Here is a 21,041-nt window from a genome sequence, read left to right on the forward strand (position 1 = left end):
GGGAGATAGGGGCATCATTCATTCTTGATGATTAAATTTCAAAGGGCTGACTTACGTGAAAAGGACACACCTGGGATGTAAAACAAGCAAGAGTCTGGGAGAAAATTTAGATCTCAAAGGGGCAGAAAAATAATTCATAATTACATTTTTAGCGCTTTAAGAGAAAGGAGACCAGAGGCCTATAGTCAGAAAAAATCTGTTTAGTCAAGCTAAAGGAGATAATAAGACTGATTTGATCAATACTTGCTTTTCATTGTTCAAGAAATGGCTTTTATTAGGCATCTTTAATAGGACAAAGGCATATTATGTTAAGAAAGTACTAACTGGCTTTCTCTCTGTTGTGTTTTCACTGATATCAAGTACCATTCTTAGAAGTCGTACCTTTTGTGCTACAGAAAGCTGGATACAAGTGTACCAATAGTTCTATGAAAGTTCATATTTCTTTCAGTCGGGTTAAAATATCTTTACATTGTAAAAAGTAGAGGGAGTCTCAATTCGTACTAAGTAACACATTATTTTTTTTCTTTCTTTCTTTCTGCAATCTACGTTATTCAAGATGCTCCAATCTGGCAATTATTGGACCTTTACTAATAAAGGAAACACCTGAATATCCTTCTTTTCCCTATGGTTACTCTATCGATATGTTTTTTTCCCTTGGTTAGAATCCAGAGAGATTGAAAAATAATTATTGTGACTCTAACATAAATCAAGCGGAACAAAGCGAGAAGAAACACTAGGAGTTAAATACCTGAAGAGAAAGATAACATAAATAAGGGAATTGAAATTGCCAATGTTTTCAAAGAGACTGCTGACAGGAGAAAAGATGAATTTCCCTCACAGACATGGGATACTGAACAGAGTGGGCTTCTAATAAAAAAGTCACCTATAGAATCTGGTACAAGAAACAGTACAGATTGACTGAAACTGAGAGAAAAAAGTGGAAGGAAAGAAGAGAAAATGCATTCCAAATATGTAAGTCACAGTTCCATATGGTAAGCCATTGTCATGCTGAAGAAAAACGATGAGTTTAGTTGTCATACAAGATACAGGACAAGCAATCTGGAAATCGAAACAGAAATCACAAGAGAATAATTACTTTACTTGGGTACAATTTATTTCATATCCTATAAAAGAGCACTTCCCACTCCCTTTGTCATGAGCTAATTAACTTGAAGCAGAAGCAAGGAGTGAGAAATCAACAATGACCATAATACTCTATAGAGGTGAATAACCTTCTTTTTCCCCTGATAATTTATCTCTAAGAATATAGCCAGAGGAGATAGTTATTATACTTTGCTTGCAATGCCCAACCAAGTATTTTAATTATAAAGTAATAAGTCTTAAGTATTTATTTCTAAACATGAAAATCTGTGCTTCAACTTAAAGTAGCTTAGTGTTAGAGCTGAAAAGAGGTTTAGAATTAATCATTTTAAAACCAACTTATTTTACAGATGAATAAAATGTCCAGATAATTTAATTTAATTAAATGCATGGACTAGATGTCAAAAAATTTAAGTAGATGCACCATACACGTACTTCAATGCTTGTAGACCAGGGTTAACATATTTCTAATATACTTTAAGAAGGCAAATCCAAGAGTTGTTGGGAATGTGAGAAAAGCAAAAGAAATAGGATATGCCTATGGGATCTTTGAAGAATGTGTGTTTTCTTTACTTTCACTAGGGTGAGTGGTGACCTTTTACTAGAGTGCCTGCTATTCATATGAGGAAGTTCAAAATCAGTGTTACGACTAAGCTTTGGTAAAAAAATGTTCTGTTCAAAACAAAGCAAAATTTAAAAAGTAAAAAAAAAAAAAATGTAACATTAATATTGGAGATGCACATCACATCACAAGTTCCTTCAAAGTACACTTAAATTATTCAAGGAGCAAAATACAATTTTCAATTGGAAACCATTTGATGTGAGCAACTGAGATAACACTGTGCCCGCAATGTAAGATTTTGAGCAGATTTGTATGTTTTTGGTACTCTTTTCTGCATCTTTTGCATATATATAACACATTTGAATTAATATTTGAATAATGGATGCTTGTCTGAAGTAACTTACCTCTCAAAACCATAGCAGTGGAATGAAAATTATTTAATGTGGGAATTCAGCCTTGGATTGTTTTTATATGATAAAATTTAATGGAAACTGCATCAAATTTTGAGTCAGGAAATTCAAGCACAAGTTACATTTTCTTCATTTTTTTGTTTGGTGAGATCTGAAGGTAGAAACATCTATTGTATTCCTCCCTTAGAGATTTTATAATACATAAAATTGCTTAATATTTAAATTAATACTTTTTAGGAACCCTGAATTGTCATACAGATGTTAATTTATCACCTACTATTTGTAATATGCAGTACTCAGAAATAAACATAAAATATTAAGGTAGTATCCCTACCCTTAAAATACTTTGGTGTTGGTAATGTGAGGAGGGCAAATTTTCCTCTCTTTTCCCTTAGTTCCTCTGGCTGTTCTAATAATCAAACTGACATGAAACAGATTAACAAAAGAAAGGTAATCAAATATAATCATGTATATATAAACGGGGTTCCACAAGAATATGTGGTCCAAGGGCAAATTGGACATCAAGGCTTATGTGCCACATTGAGCTAAGGAGAAACGGGGTTTGGATTTCAAAGGGTAGGAAGACAATTCATAGGTAGGTGAGAAGAAACAAGCATTTGGTGAACAAATGGTTTCCAGGCCACCCAACAGTGGGAAGTCTAACAAACAGATTTTGCTGGGCTCCTTATTGTCTGCCACACTTAGTTCAGATGAACATGTTCTTTTCTATGATGATAATTCCTTTTCTAAGGCAGGTTCTCTATATAAATTATTTTAGGCGGTTTGAGGGAAGGTCAGTTTCTTTCCAAGTCTTTTTTTTTTTTCTTTTAGGAATAACCAAATTAGAGTAGTCAATATCACACACACACACACACAAAGTCATGCTTTGTGGTGGCAAAACTCTGCTACCCCTCACTGACATTACGTAAAATTACAATTAGAATATAATTTGTGATATGCTGCTGGAGCTGCAAAGAGGGACAACTGAATGAAATTTTAAGTGTCTAGAAATAGTGCCAGAAGTGACGGTTGCATTTAGGGACATCATATATGAAAATATTAGCGAGGTGAAAAATGAGAAAAACATTCTGTGAAGAAGGGCAATAAACAGAAGGGCAAGGCAGACTTGAAAACAGAAAGGAGGATTCTATGTCAGTTTAGGAGTTTGCATTTGACTCTGAATTAGTGCAAGGCACAAAATACTTTAAAGAAGATATAGTATAACCAAATTTACATTTTTGAAAGTTTTTCTTGCAAACTTTGTATTACGGGGAACAGTGAATTACAGAGAGCAAAGATGGGTAGCAAGGAGACTTGTAGGAAATTTTAAAATTAGTGGCAGAGAAAATGGGCTGCAGAAAATTTAAGAATTACCATGACTAAAAAATTGACAGGATTTTGAAGCTACTCAGATATCATTCAGAGACAGAGGAAGATGCCAATGATAAGAAGGAGTGAAGACTTTCTCCAATACCGGGAATAATGGAGAAGACGTAAAACTTAGGGGATGGAGAAGGAGGTAAATCAACCAAAGCTGTCTGTTGAATATTTAGGTAGAGGTTTGCAGTAGATGCAAAGGAGGGTGAGCTGAGGCACATATATAGATTCATCAAGTGATTGAAGCCCTCAGAGAGAGGACTAATCCCACCAAAGAGTGAGTAGAGTGAAATGTCTTCTGAGGAAACCATGAGAACAAAAATATTTAGAAAAGTGGTGAAGGTCAAATATCTACCTTGGCAATGGGAATGAGCATTGACTAGGAACAAATAATGTGCTAATCACTGATGAAACCCCATCTGTCATTGGCTTCCATTATGTAAGGTTTTATTTTCATTTTGTGTGATACCTTCTGAAAGGCCAGTAGCCTGAGCTAGAAAAGGCAATGTTGTTTTAGTTAGTACTTTTAAGACTGTGTTATTGCAGCAAAAGTGTTACCAGTTAATGGGCTGAGAATCTTGGCAATACGAGTGTTGATATGGTGACCAAGGACTTCTGCTAGAATGAAGAAAAAAAAAAAAAGGTGATTAAAGACATGGGTAGCTAGGTTGAGACAAAATGGTACATTAGTAGCCTGGAAGGTTGATGGGTTTAAAAAATATGTACATTAGGAAAATATATGTCTTACTGGGATGCTTGTACATTGTCATCAGGTTATGAGAAATGACTAACAAGGATGAAACAGAGTTCATGATTGTGAAGATGTAACAGGATTGACATTTTCCCAATTTATTTTGTCTAATACTAGTTATGTGCGTTAAATGTCATTAAAAAAACACAAATGTTTAGTAAACAGAACCTAAGCAACGTTAAATTTATTTTAAATAACAACTTTCTCAGGGATTGTTTGAGCTTTTAGTATTTATCCTTTCAGTATGAGCTTCTAAAATTATTTAACCAGTGTATATATTTTAGCTAAGTATGTTATTGTTCTAATGGTCTACAGAGTTCATTTTGAGAAATACTGTGGTAGATAATGTAAGTCAGGTGCCAGTGTGATGCCTGGAATAATTTATACTCAATAATGCTACTTTTAAAATAAGAAGCCTACTTCGAAATGGCCTTCTTTTGCATTATCCTATAGACCCTTATAAGTAATGTTAGAGAACTGGCTGTGTTCCACGTTTTGCCATGTTTACATTTTCTTTGCTGTTACAGAACTAAAGCAGTGGCTTCCTGTGCAATTCAACTCTGGTGAGTGAATCTAAAGTAGAGGGCAGAAAAGTGCATTAGATGCAGTTTTGGCACTTAGACACAAAGGAAAAAAACTAGATTAGGTTTTAAAAGTATTGACAGTTAAGCCATAAAAGATGTCTGGTTAATGTATGTTGAATAAACCAAAGCTACTGCATAAAGGACCAGTACAGCTGACACTCCCAGGGATATATTAGTAGCACTTACTGGCTTTTTCAGTGGAAAACTTTAATATGCTTTAGAGTGCATCCGAAGTAGTTCAGAGTTGCCCATGCCCCCTCTTGCCTCTTCCTCAACCTCTAGTCACCAAAATAAAAGCACACCATCACCAAAACCTTCCACATTTTACCTTATAGCAATCCCTCAAGTCAGTCTCCATATCTAGCACTGACAAAGTAGTCTAAATTAGGAGAATATGAAGATATCCATGAATTCTGAAATGACCTTTGTTATTTCCTCACTTCTTATAGTTCCTCTTTCCAACCATTTCTCTCCACAACATAGAGTGATATTTAAATGCACATCTTAATTAAAGCTTTCCATGGCTTTTCTCTCCTGTGAGGATTAAGACCCAAACCATTTATATGCTGTACTTAGGCTTGACTGGCCTGCTACGTAAGACTTCATTCCCTCTGCTTTGGCCCTTCATGCAGTTCTCCAGACAGAACTACCTGACCCTCTTCAATGCACCAGACTCCTTTATTTCTCATGACCTCTTCACCCATTGTTCCTTTTCCAGATAAGGTTTTCCCTCTCTTCTTTTACTCAGTGAGCTCCTACTCATCCTTGAAATTTCCACAAATTTTACTTCATCCGGAAAATGGTCTTTCTTTTCTCAGATTACATTAGGCTATAAGATTTCATAGCCCATCAAAATTACCATTCATAGTTATTATTTATAAATACAACAAATGAGTAGTTTATTTTCTTTTTCTCCTATACCAGTGAAATTATTTGAGGACAGGAACCATGTCAACTTGGAACATTCTTACTTCCCGAGTGCCAAAAAAGTTTATACTTGTAGTTGTTTCTCAGTCATTTATTCCACAGTACTTGATGAATAAATGAATGAATAAATCAGTACTTAACTGAGTAGCTCAAGTCATGGAGCTGCTGCTAGTATCACAAAGAGACTAGCATATTTGCCCTAAACTCTTTCCCTTTTAGTTTATCACCACTTCTTATTGAAGAGGGTAGAAAAAAAATGTCTTGTCAGTCAAGTAGGAAAATGAGTATTAAAAAGAGTTTATTGGAAAGGAAATTCCTGACAAGGGTCAAATAAAATATAGATTTAGTAGGGTAATTTCTGTTACTGGTTTCTAGTTCTTTTCAAGCAGCACCTTTATGTGGATGGGTCAAAGTCATTTAAAATGTTGGGGATGTTTAGACATGGTCACTTACTGGTTGGTCAATCCATTTTTGTCCACCGAAATAAGGTACCAAGCCGTTTAAAAATGGAGTAGAGAGGCGATATTTACCAATGTGTTAATATTGTTGAGAATCAATTATTCTACAGCACTATGAAAAATACTGAATAATGTATGTGTGTTTGTGTGTGTGTGTGTGTGTGTGTGTTTAAATGTGATGGAGAATTCTTTTTTTTATTTTCTTTTATTTTTATTTTTTAATTTTATTTTATTAAATTTATTGGGGTGACAATTGTTAGTAAAATTACATAGATTTCAGGTGTACAATTCTGTATTACATCATCTATAAATCCCATTGTGTGTTCATCACCCAGAGTCAGTTCTCCTTCCATCACCATATATTCGATCCCCCTTTACCCTCATCTCCCACCCCCCACCCTCCGCCCCCCTTACCCTCTGGCAACCACTAAACTATTGTCTGTGTCTATGAGGAGAATTCTTAAGTAGAAGATAATTTCAATTAACTTTGTAGAAAATGAGCTTATTAAATCATGCCTTTCAAAAAAATACGGAGCTACCTTTCATTCTTTAATCTACGTCTTCAGGCTTCCAAATTTCAATGGCTGATAAATACATTTGCTTTCAGTTTTCTTCATATAACTTACCTAATATGTATGATTTCTATGCCTAGTTTACCTTCTAGATAATTGAAAATAAGCTGACATTCATGTTAGAATATCTACTATTGTCTGCAATCATTTATCCTTTCTGAAAACAAATTATGATACTACTAAGTAGCACTTATTAACTGTGATCTTATTAAATTCTCACAGCAACTCAGTAAGTTAGTATTCCTTACTATTTCCATTTTACACTTGAAAAAAATGACACTTAAAGAAGTTTTGTAACTTGTTTAAGGCTACACAGCTAATAAATAAGGGAGCTGAGGATTGAACCTGCAGAGGTTGATTTCAAATCTTCTCTGCTGTAGCTGTGAGAATTGCATTTTCTAAACCACTTATTTTTCAGCAAACAATTATACATTGGATATTTCGTGCTGGTCACTGTGAAAGCACCAGGGATTCTGACACCTTCTCATAAAGAACTCATGGTCTAGTAGAAAAAATGGGCAAATAAAGAGATTATAATAAATAATAAGTGTAATTAAATACGTTGCACATGGTCCAAAAAAAGGCTCCCCAATGATTATGCATATTTATCACAGAATTTAGTATAGAAGTGTGAAAAGCAATATTCAAGTAAAGAAGGAAATATAGATCTTATGAGACAAAGGAAGCAAAAACAACAAAAACAAAAACACAAACAATACCCATTTGAGAAACAGTATGGTGTACTGAGAAATAAAAGTAGTTTATATAGTGTATGGAGGAATAAAAGTAGTTCATTTAGGCTAAAATAAAAGTTACAATTCAGGAAGTGGTGAGTGAGGATGTTAGAATGTAAACAGATGGCAAAACTTAAATGGTCTTATGTTACATATAAATGATTTTGGACTTTGCTATGAGGACAATAAAAGTTTTGATATGCTTTACTTTTCAACCATTGATTTGAGCATATATATGTATATGTATACATATATATTTTTTAGGAGATCTTTTTATTTGCTATCAGTGTAAATCATGTAATGAAAAAATGTTAGCATCAATTATTATGGAAATTATTGAGATTTTTGGTAACTGAAGGTTGTGACAGTACAAAAAATATAGAAGCAATAGTTTTGAGAACCAATACGGAACTCATAGTTGACTGGATTAGAAATTAATGAGTGAAAGTTAATTCTGGGGATGAAAATGCCATTTGATTAACTTTTTGCTATTATTAAAATGTTTAAATGGATGAATGTATTTTAGAATATTTTAAAATTAATAGTTGGAAATAGTCAGTTAGAATGTTCATGTAATGAAACAGATATCTCCAGTTCATAATCTTGTCACCCATTTGAAAGCTGAAAGTAGTTTAAGTGTTGATAGCTTGCGTAACCTACCCAAACATCCCTCTACTGTCTACTGAGGAAGGTTTTTGTTCATACAGATGACTTTGATTTTTAAATATTTAGATACATCTTTGCAGAAAGTACCTCTATAGTGATGCTGACAAAATAGGTTCATAAATATTCACCTTTTTCAGAAACATGCAAAATCATCCTTTTTCAGAAACATGCAAAATCATTAGTTGATGTTGGTTTTGCCATCACAATGTTTCATCAATATCTTCCTACCTCCACAATTGCCAGAAGAAGAATGCAATTACTCCTGTCAACTGTGGTTTGATTTCTGATTTGTGTGGAGCTCAGGGTTTTCTAAAGCTGCCTTCTTTATTTTTGTTAGGCATCATACAGCACAGGAGGAGCTCTTATTTCCTTCCTGGAGTTGCAAACTCCAGCATGTTAGAGTGAATTTATTTCAGAGATTTGACACTTCTCGAATGTTAATATATTTTCCGTCTAATTTTGTTATGCGTTAGCACATGCTTGGAATATCAACCACCCCTTATTGTGGATCACGGATTTAGGTTAAGTCATCATTGCCTAGCATTTGCTAAAGAGTGAGTTGCCTATGCCTTGCCAATTTTATTTATTTGGATTTTATTTGATTTAACTAAACATTGGAGAAAGTGACTGCTTAAGAAAACACTATATGTGACTCAGAATAAAATCACAGTAAATTCCATTGTGTCTTTTCTTGGACTATGCATATATTATGTATAAAATTGACAATGCCGGCCATTTGTATACTTCAGATGTTTCCAATTTTCTGTGCATTGATATGTGGTGTACTAATTTGGATATGTGATGGATGATGTATTAGAATGTCAAATATAAGAGATCTTTTAAGAAGTAACTAAAATGTTTTTCAAATACTTACAGCATCCAGCTTCATAGAATGACTGTCTCCAACTTTGGAGAAGAAAATATATTTTGACTAGATCAAATGCTACTTAGTCCTTATGTACTATGACACCCACCCAGTCTATGATAACCTTAGTGAGCTAAGATCCTATAGGCAGAGAAAGGAGAACAGCGGAGTTCTCTGTTGACATTCAGGATTTAATATTGAGCGCTTAATTAGAATTTAAAGTTTCTGGTTGAATTTTTTTTTTTTTTCTGGTGTATGTATGTGTATAGGTGTGTGGGGGTATGTGTGCATACGGTACATATGTAGGATTGAACTTAAAACTATGTCCAAATTTTCCAAGGGCAAAATTATCCCCCAAAATTATATTAGCCTATATAGAAATACTAGAAAAATAGCTTTTCAACAGCAATCTATGCATTACTAAGCATGGAAGCTCTATTGTAAGAATCACAATTAAATGCATCTAAATCTTCTTCATTCAGGTTTTTAAAAAAAATATATCAAAACTTAGACCATTAAAGATTAAATTTTCAAGTTCAAATAACTTACCAAATTTTATTGTAGCTTTTTGTAAGTCGTCATTTTGTAAAGTGTTGTTCAATTAAATCATTAATATGTCTTTATTTTGACTAAATGGAATAAGAAAAATTAATTATTGATGATACTCTGATTTTTTTAATCCAAGAAATTTAACATTTGTATCTCATTGAGGTGAAAAAAGCCATATTTTTCAATCATTGTACCAGAAAATTGGTTAAATTATTTCTTTTGAAAATAGCTCTGTTCCTTTATACTTACACATGAAATGATTATTGATACTTGGGAGGAGAATAAAAGTTTTCAAGCTAATGAACCTACCCATCTTAGATGAATAGATAAGAAACTAATGCTTGCCTAAGTAGAATAATGCAAGTAATCAAGAAAAGCAAAATGTGTGAAACCAGAGATACATTGAAATTAACGGGGTTAAATATATGGTGATGGAAAGAGGACTGACTCTAGGAGGTGAACACATATTTTAAGATATAGATGACGTATTACAGAATTGTACACCTGAAATCTATGTAACTTTACTAACAATTGTCACCCCAATGAGCTTTAATTAAAAAAAAAAAAAGAAATATAAGTGCATTTGTACTAAAACTGAAAAATGAAAAGGTAATAAAATTGTAAACACATAATTTAATTAGTATTTTTCATCTGAAAGGAAATGGCACATTATTAGATATATGCGTATATTACTTGTAACGAACTAATTTGTGGGTTGAGTGGCTGATTTACTAAAATTCATTATAGTATTAAATAAATAGCTATATCTATATTTATATCTATATCATCATATATCTTTGGAGCGGGCACCATTCAACCAACTACAATGAAGTCTAATTTATTTTTCAATTTGATTCTTTTTTTATAACTTCTATTTATTTTCTGAAATTTTCTGTTTTTTCATTTGTTTCAACAGAATTGTAATTGCTTGTTGAAGCATTTTTATGACGATTGCTATAAATGCTGTTCAGATAATCCTGACATCTGATTCATTTCAATGTTGGTTTGAATTGATTACCTTTTCTCATTCAGATTGTTATTTTCTTGGTTCCTAGGATAGTGAGTTATTTCTTATGTATCATGAACATTTTGGCTATTATATTAGAATACCCTAAATCCTCTTTGGATATTTTCTTTTAGCACACACTCACCCTGATTAGCTTTTCCATGTAAGTTTGACCTATGTTTGTGGGCTGTGTGATTCCTCGGGCAGTTTAATTTTCTTCTCCTTTATGGTATTATTTTGTGTATCTAGTTTATCTGGTGCTGCTGGGGACATCTATTTCTCCTGTGTCGAAGAAATGGGTTCCCTTGGTTGGACTTTGGGTGTCTTACAGTATGAGAGAGGAAGCTCAGGCCTGAGGAGATACAGTGACTTCTCTGCTGGACATTATTTTGTGCTGATATCCTTGCCCATGACTCCAGATATCTTTGGGCATGAGAGGGGAGTTTTAGGCTCCTGGAACAAAGACCCATGGTATACCAAGAGCAGGCAGCTTGTTGAGTTGTTCTTACAGTTTTCTGTTTCCCACATCAGTGTCTCTCTGGGGGAATCTCAAGCATAGAGGGGAAGAAGAGCACTGCCTCTGGCCACTTAATGTTGGCAGGTCTACTGATAGATCCCTCTGGCAGGAGGCTTTCAGCATTAGCTGATGTGGTCAGAGTGATATGTGTTTGGCCTGGGGGAAGAATGGGCCTATCTGTGTTGCCTTCTGTTAATTTGGGGCAGATAAGTCTGGATGCTCTGCTTTTGTTGGAAGATGATGAGTAAAACACCCTGTTGCTGTTTGTTGCTCCAGTCCTGAGGTCTCTAACAAGTTTGTCTTCTTTTCACCTTCCACAGTTCTTCATTAATTACCTCTTGTGTTGTTTCCAGGATTTATAGTTGTGCTTAACAGAGAGGAGTAGGGAAAAGCAGGTCTGCGTCATCTTGTCTGGACTTAAAGATCCAGTTATATTTTAGAGCAATTAAAATAAGGAAAAATAAATGTTATTTTACATTTATTTCATTTTCAGAACCCCACTTATTTCCAGGTGGCAGAATTATCTTCTGTTTAAAGAACTTTCTTTAATATTTCTTACAGTGTTGGCCTACTAGCAGTGAAGCCTCACAGTTTTTTGTCTGAGAAATTTAAACTTTTGGTTTATTTGTACTAGATATTTTCACAGGGTATAAAATTCACAGTGCACAGGCCTTTACTTGTTTGCTGTTTACTATGTTCTTTTTATCACTAAAAATGTCACTGTTATGACATTTATAGATTGCATGGTTTCTGAAAAGAAGTCTCTAATTTGTACTGCTGTACCTCTGTATGGAATATGGCTGTTTTGTTTATCTGCCTCTTTGTCTTAATTTTTTTATCTAATTGAAGATGACCTATTAGGAGTTTTGCTTTTGTTTTTGTATTTTTTTGTTTTGTTTTGTTTTTCTTTTCTAGTCTGTTATTATTGTTTTAGAAAATTTTCAGCTATTATTTATTCCAATATCACTTCTTTTTTTTTCTGAGATTTCTGTTCCTCATACGTTAGTCCACTTGATATTGTCCCACAGTTCTTCTCCCAAAGATCTAGAAGCTTTGTACTTTTCTATCATTTTTTTCCCACTTTTTTTCTCTTTTTGTTTATATTTGGGTAATTTTTTATTGACCAATCTTCAGAGTCACTTATTCTTTCATTAGCTGTGTTAAGTCTACTGATGAGACCATCAAAAGCAGTCTTTACCTGTGCTACTTTTTATTTATTTTTACCCAGCTTATCTTGCACATTGTCAACCTTTTCAGTTTGGGCCCTCAACATATTTAACATAGCTATAGGCATACCTCAGAGATATTGCATGTTTGGTTCCAGACTACCACAATAAAGAGAATAGCACAGTAAAACAAATCACATACACTTTTTGGTTTCCCAGTGCATATAAAATTCATGTTTATACTACATTTTAGTCTATTAAGTGTGCAATAGCATATGCCTAAAAACATATGTGTCTTAATTAGAAAATACTTTATTGCTAAAAATTGCTAAACATCATTTGAGCCTTTAGCTCAACCATCATGCTGGTGTAAGGTTTTGCCTTGAACTTGTAAAAAAAAAAAAAAAAAAAAAATATATATATATATATATATACTAAGTGCAATAGTGTAAAGCACAATAAAATGAGGTATGCCTGTATTTTAAATTTCCTATCAAATGTTTTCCACATGTTTGTCATATGACTAGGTGCTGATCTGATGGTTCCTTTGTGTTTTTGAAAATATTTTTTTTTCTTTCACTTTTTATTAAGTCTCTAACTTTTAGTTGAATGATGGACATTTTATTGAGAACAGTAGAGGCTGAGCTAAAGAGTCTTTCGGCATGATGATTAGCACTTCTCTATTTCTGCTTTTATTTCAGTGTTGGGGCTTATATTAATCTAATCAGGAATTGGGCTAACCTATTGTTGCCAGGGATACCTTAAGTGTACCACAGGTTTCAAATGCCTGTATTGATACCTGGTATTTAGGGTGTCGGTTGGTATGCTAGAGGTTATTTTCTCAATGTCTGTTTAATTCCTTGCTTTTATTTTTCCTTTTGCATTCCTTCTGAAAAGAATATGTCTCTTGAAGCTCTCTGAATTGTATTGCACACTAATCATATTAAATGGTTATTATTCTGGATGTATGGATCAGTGTGGGGAATATTCTCCGGTGTTCTGATTTTGCCTCAGTATTATGCAAGCACTAAGTCCAAGGATCTCAAGAGCAGTGCCTTCACTATTACTTCTGGCCCTGCTCCACTTACTCTGGTGGGCTTAGTACTTATCCATGACCCTCCACTGGGACAGAGGAGTTCTCTGTTTTGTTTTGCTCTTTTTCTCTTCTCTCGGCTTCAGGGGTAATATTCAACCCCCTAAGTTGACAGTATTCATTTCTCTTTTACTTAGAGACCAAACCTTTTGGGTCATAAAGGAGAAATATGAGATGCATCTAAGCAGTTTCAACAGTTTAAGCTACCCACCCCCACTCCCCACGCCATTGCCAGCATTATGAGGGAAGATTTCTCCAGACTCTCTACAACCCTTCCTGGGAAGATTAGAATCTGCCTTGTCAGATTCATGGAGAAAAAGCCAGTAAGAGGTGTGACCATTCCCTCAATCTGTAATCCCCAAGGGATTTGCGTTTTCACATAGTACATACTTGGCATTTAATAATAATATAAGGCATTTCAGCCAAATTCTTGCTGGCTTATTTCATGTCCAGCAGTACCTGCCCAATTTTAGCAAGTACTCCTGTCATTTGTCTCCATGCAGGTGCCTGGCTCTCCCAAATTTTGGGTTAGTTGGATGCCATGGAAATTCAGTTCTCTGATGTGTTCCAGAAAATCATTAATTTGCAGGCTTTCTAGTGTTTCCCTTGTTATAAGGGTGAGAGTGATGATCTTTTCATTTCTCTACTTTTCTGAGCTAAAAATCAAATTATTTCCTTTATATATGCTATGTAAAATCTTTGCAGCTATAATTAATTTAGGGATATCAAGACAAGATCATCCTAGATTATAAAAGTGGGTCTTAAATCCAGTGACAGCTGTCTTTAAAAAATACACAAAGAGGAGAGACACAGGGAGAAAGGGGGAAAGGCTATGGGAAGAGGGAGGCCAAGATTAAAGTTCTGAGCTGTAAGAAAATGGAATCACCAGCAGCTGGAAGAAGCTAGGAGGGATTCTCCCCTCAGAGGGTGTGTAATTCTGTGTAATTCTGCCAACCCTGTGATTTTGGACTTGGAGCAGAACTGTCAGAGAATAAATTTCTATTGTTTTAAGTCACCAATTTCATGGTAATTTGTCATGGCAATCCTAGGAATTTATTAGTAACTAGAGTATATAGATGTGATAGTTAATTTTATGTGTCAATTTGACTGGGCTAAGGGATAGCCCTGGTAGCTGGTAAAGCTTTTTTTTTTTTTTTTTTTTTTTTTTTTTTTTGTGAGTCTGTGTCTGAAGACATTGGCATTAAATCCATAGATTGAGTAAAGAAGTTGACCTTCCCCAATGTAGGTAGGCATCATCCAGTAGGTTGAAGGTCTGAACAGAACAAAAAAGTGAAAGGAGGACAGATTCGCTTTCTTGCTTGAGCTAAGATATCAATTTCCTGCCCTCAGACATTAGTGCCCCTGCTTCTCGGGAGAGTTACATCATTGGCCCTTCTGGTTCTCAGGCTTTCAAGCTTGGACTGGAACTACACTACTGGCTTCACTGGACCTCCCACTTACAGACAGAAGATCAAAGGACTTCTCAGTCTCCACGGTTGTGTGAGCCAGTCCCTCATAATCAATTTCTTTATAGGCCTGCATATATTCTATTTGTTCTATTCCTCTGGAGAACTCATGCTAATACAGTAAATACCTCTCCAAATCTAATGGGGAAAAACAAAAGCAAGCAAAGCAATAAGATAAGGGGCTAAAGATATAAAACCGACATTGAAATGAAGAGGGTATACAGATGGTAAATACACACATAAAAAGATGTTCAATATTATTAGCTGTCAGATAAATGTATATTAAAACTACAATGAAATATGTACTGCATACTCATCAAACTGGTTAAAATAAAAAGAGTGACAACACTAAATGCTTGTAAGGATGTGAAGAAATTTGATCACCCACACATTGCTGATGGTAATGTAAAATAATACAATCACTCTGTAAATGTTTTGGCACTTTCTTATCAATTTAAACTTGCAATTACCGTATAAACAAGTAATTGCATTCGTGACATTTATTCAAAAAAAATTGCAAAATTATGTTCACATAAAAACCTATACACAAACATTCATAGCATCTTTATTTGTAGTAGTCCAAAACCTGGAATGCTGTCCAGATGACTTTCAACACATGAATAATGAATATATTGGCAAAAAATACAATAGAATACTACTTAGCAATAAAAAGAGTGAATTATTTATACAAACAAAACAGATGAATATCCAAGAAATTATTCTAAATGAGAAAAACTAATCTCAAAAGGTTACAAATTGTGTGCTTTCACTTGTAAACAGATTTCAGGTGAGAAACTTAGAAATCAAGAAATCAAGATTAGTGGTTTCCAGTGTCCAGGTAAGTGGAGCAGGAAAGAGAAAGGTGGGTGTGGTAATAAAAATGCAAAAGCAATTCATGTGGTGATGGGACTGTTCAGTATTTTGACTGTGATGGTGGATGCACAAACCTATACAGGCTATACAACTGTTTAGAACTAAATGTTTGTATAGGTGTGCGCTAAGTAAAGCTCGTGAAATCTGAATGAGATCAGTAGACTGTATCAATTCAATAAACTGATTGTGGTATTATACTATAGTTTGAACAATTTACCACTGGATGAAACTGGGTAAAGTTTACACAGGATTTCCCTGTATTATTTAAAACTGTGTGAATCCACCCTTGTGTCAATAAAAAATTTCATTAAAAAACAGTAAAAGATTTGAAGATAATTCAAAAAGAAGAAAAATGACCTTATCAAAGAAATGCAAATTAAAATTTTGTTGGCATATCACTGTGTACATCTTTTAATGACTAGATTTAAGAAATCTGACAATACCGATTATTGAGGACATGGAACAACACATATATTATTGGAAGAGATATAAAAAGATACCACAACATTTAAAAATTATTTGGCATTTTCATATAAAGTAAACCAGTGATTCTCAACTGGGAGCTGATTTTGTCTCCCAAGGGACATCTGGCAATATTTTCTTATTTTTGTTACTCACAACCGATACTGAGTGCTACTGGCATCTAGTTGGGTTGAGGCCATGATACTACTGGACATCCTACAGTCTGTAGGACAGCCTCCCACAAAAGAATCATTGATCCTAAATGGCAGTAGTACTGAGGCTGAAAAACCCTGACTTGTATAGAAACCTATGATCTGACTCAGCAATCTCATCTCTAGGTATTACATAAGAAAAATGAAAACGTAGGTCAATGCAAAACTTATATACACATTTCATACCAGATGTATTTATAGTAATAAAAATAACAAAATAATCCATCTGCCCATTAGGAGATTCAAATAAAATTGTAATGTAATCATACTAAAAATCCTATTCAGCTATGCAGTGGAATAAAACACTGATACATAAAAATATCGATGAATCTCCAAAATCTTACATCGAAAATGAGAAATCAGACACAAAAGAATAGTTATTCTAGTCACTTAATTTTTATGAAAATGTAGGACAGGAAAAATTAATCTATGGTGATAGAAAGCAAATCAGTAAATGCCTTCGGTCACAAGTGACGCAACTGACTACAAAGTTGCATGAAAAATCTTTTTGGACATAATGCAGATGTCCTTCATATTGTTTGTGGTGCTAGTTACTAGGGTGTGTGTCATTCTCAAACTGCATGTAGCACGTAACTGTGCAATTAAATTAGTGCATAAATTTAATCCATAAATAGAGTTGATTATAAAATAGCATGGTTTGGTTCATGATAGACAAATAGAACCAAGGGATCAAATAGAATTCTATTAAGGGGACTTTCCTATCTACCCTGTATACTATAAACCCTCTTAATACCACACCTTTTCCCGAATTATTTTTGTAGCATTTATCTACCTGATTGTTGTTTGTATGTCCACTAGTATATTAATTTCATAAAGCCAAAGCTCTTTGTACATTTACTTAACAGCTAGATCTCCGACACCTAGAACAGTGTCTGACACCTAGCAGATGCTCAGTGAATGTGTTTTGAATTGATGAACAATGAGTACTTTTTTGACTTCTCCATGATGTTTTTCTGAATACCACCTGTCAGAGGTATTCATATTGATCTCATAGGATCATTTGCTGCACGCTATTTACAAGTTTGCCTATTTTAAGCTCCATCACTCTTTATTTTCATTTGGGTTGGTGTTTGTTTTCTTTTGTTGTTGTTGTTGTGCCTGTTTCTCCATTGATGTGCTCCTTGAGTTCAGAGATTGCATTTTTAGGCCACTTAACTCTCAACACCTCACATCATCCTTAGCATAGTTAGCACTCAACAAATTTTAATTCAACTAGTAAGTAAATGAATTTTACAGGTAAGATAATACAGTCTGGGAATTAATCAACTGACTATCTGAATCCCATATTTGCACAGTTGAATAACTATTAAAAAAAACTATTAACTTTTTGTAATTTACCACTCTCATTAAGAAATGGAAGTAATGCAGGAAATAACATTAAATCCCAACTGTCTTTTTAGAGTCAATAATATGCACTGTGATGCTCAAAGAGTAATTACAAAAGTAAGCATTTTCCATGCAGTATCTAATAGACCTATTGTTCTATAAAACATAATTTTGGAAATTAGATGTAAACGTTAGAAAAAGCAAACACATATCGTATCTTCTTTGTGCTAGGTACAATACTAAGGACTTTATACACATTTTCTTATTCAATTCTCTCAAGATTCCTAAAACAAAAGTTGTTCTTTTTCTATTTTTGAGATAATGGAATTGAAGCCTAGGTTAATATGAATATAACCACACAGTATGTGAAAGGGAAAACATGATTTGAATCCGAGTATGTTTCAGTTTAGTATCCATGCCTGTTCCATTCTTCTGTCTCCCATTGGTGTCATGCCAACAATATGTTAAATATTCATTTAAAAGATGTATTTAAATGCTTCGACATTTTTTTCTCGAATGAACCTATGCGATATCTCATAAAATTCTTGTTTGAAAAAATATGTACTTCAAAAGTCATTGAACTATGGAAAGGGTTTCAAGTTTTCTTGGTCTCATAGTCATCAAAACTTTTTAACCTTTTTCACATAAAGCCATCTCTATTCCTTTCTTGAAGCTGATTCCCAAAACTTCTATTTAGATGTTTTTATTGACTAACCCATTTAATACTAAGGACTTGATGTTGCATATTCTTAGCCTGTACATAGCACCCCACACTTTGAGCAGATTAATGGAATAAAAATTTCCTAGATGATAGGGTCATAGGGTTTATCACTTCCTGTCAAGGAAATGCTGGTCCACAAATGCTGATTTTATCAGCAGTGAATCTGGAGAGATTCAAGACATAATCAGTCTGAACAACAGATGCTAGATTATAATAATAAAACAATAAACAATAAATATGATTTTGTCTTGTATATATCCAAGCCTGTTTATGAAATAGTAGTGATTTCAACAGTTTTCCAACAAAGATGTCCATTGCTCATTTGATAAAGTGATGACTTCTGTCAACCAGATGATGGAAGTCCTAAGAAACAAAACCCCAAGTACAATATTGCTCCTTACTATTTATATGCTGTCTCCATTTTATCACCCTAATACAAGTAGCCTGAGTTATCAATAAGATATCTCAAATTTTCCACATCTGGAAGTTTGGGTAAGGTATAGCTTTTAAGAACTTATGTGGTATATATACACAATGGAATACTATTCTGCCATAAGAAAAGATAATAGTGCCATTTATGACAACATGGATGAATCTTGAGATTATTATGCTAAGCAAAATAAGTCAGATTGAAAAAGTCGAAAACCATATTATTTCATTGATATGTGGGATATAAAACTGAAAGCAACAAAGGAAAAAGACAAACAAACAAAGAAACAAAAACTGATAGACATAGATAATAGTTCAGTGGTTACCAGAGGGTAAGGGAGGAGTGGAGTGGTAGATGAGGGTAAATAGGATCAAATATATGGTGATAGAAGGAGAACTGACTCTGTGAACACAGAATGTGATATATTGATGTATTACAGAATTGTACACCTGAAAGCTATGTAACTTTACCAACATTGTCACCCCAATAAACTTTAATTAAAAAAAAATAAAAAGAACTTACCAAGATCCATTTGCAAGCGCTTCTTTCAAGTGCTAATTTTGTAAGCAAATTATAAACATTACTTACTTCTATGTTGTTTTGAAGTCATACCATTACAAATTCACTTGAGATATATAAGATGACAAAACAAGAACAAGGAAAGCAATGAATTGCAATAAAACATTTGGTAGACTAATAAATATGCATGGCAGGTCAGACTTCAGTTTACATAAATAGCTGAGCCCAAGATGGTTTAAAAGGGTAGATGCTTGTCTGTGCATTACTTGTGGTAATGCATCTCCCTTTGAGTTCTGACCTCTTGTAGCAGCCGCAAAGGAATTATGTTTCTTTTTCAAGGAAAAATAATCAAGATTTATCCTTTACATTTTCAAAGAAGATGGAGACAAACTGTGCACCTTCTATTGTTTTGTAGAAACTACATCTTAAATTAGGTACAGCAATGTTTCCATACACTTGAGATAGCTTGCATGAAGTTACCTTTTATCAGAATCAACGTATTCCATATTCAGAAATATGAGACTAATAAAGAAAAGAATTCCAATTTACATTCTGAATTTATTTAAAAAAAAGAAACAAAACAAGACAAAAAACCTGTTCTTTCTTATTCTAGTTAGTTAAAATTATATACTCCAGGTCTTTTGTGGGAGGAATCTCAGAAACAATCCCTTCTCTTTTGGCGCACAACACCTAGTTAAGAATGAATTTTTTACATCTGATATGTCACTACAATCTATTTTTTTTTTGTTTTGTTTTGTTTTTAATTTCCACTCCCTTTGCAATAACATTTACCTTGTTAGCTCTTTCCAGAAATGTTATAGCTTCTCCTTACATAAGACACTATTTTCACTCTTTCTTAATTTGAATGTTTATATAAGTGTCATATTTTGATTACAGACACAGTAAAAATCTCTACAACTAAATATGCTCCAGGGCCTTTTCAAAGGCATCAGAATAAGGGCCAAAATCTTAGCATTCTGCACACTTGGTTCTTAAAATGCAGTTCATTCAGATAATCTTATACTATGCATCCACAATCCAGTCTCATTGAATTGTTGCTTTCCTCCTTACCTTCTTCCCCACTCTATGAAGTTCTTCAGAGCCAACCTTATTCAGCTTTTTGACACAGTTCAAAATACTACATTAATTAGTTTGCTTATTCTTCAGTAATTTATAACAAGATTTTTCACAAGAATTATTGTTCTTGTCCTGGAATTGTGATGAAGTTCTAGTACTGAGGATAAATGGTCCCTTGTCCTACATTTTAAGTAAAATAAATGAAAGCAACCGGTGCCAGTCTCTCTCTCTCAAAGGTGTGTAGAAATTTGACAATTCAGGAACCAGTCTTTATCTTCAATCCCACATTCTATTAATAAGGAGAGTAGATCTGCTTTTTGCAGGATTACAGTGGGTGGTTACTCTCTCCTCATACCCCTTTCAGAGAGAAGATGATGGTACCTGTCCTTTTGGAGGCCAAGGGTAGGAGTCTATATAGAATCACATTTGAAGACTGAAGAGTATCTGGAAAACAGGAGGTTCATCATTGTATTCCTCAATTGTACTGTCCTCAGTCAGGAGACCTGTTGAGTATATCTGTAGTTCTAGAACAGGGAAAAACAGTATCTGAGGGGAGATAGCTAGTGGGGATTAGCAGGGCGGAAAGGGGGCCAGCA

The sequence above is a fragment of the Rhinolophus sinicus genome, linkage group LG05 (assembly GCF_036562045.2).
Source record: "Rhinolophus sinicus isolate RSC01 linkage group LG05, ASM3656204v1, whole genome shotgun sequence".
Taxonomy (NCBI): Eukaryota; Metazoa; Chordata; class Mammalia; order Chiroptera; family Rhinolophidae; genus Rhinolophus; species Rhinolophus sinicus.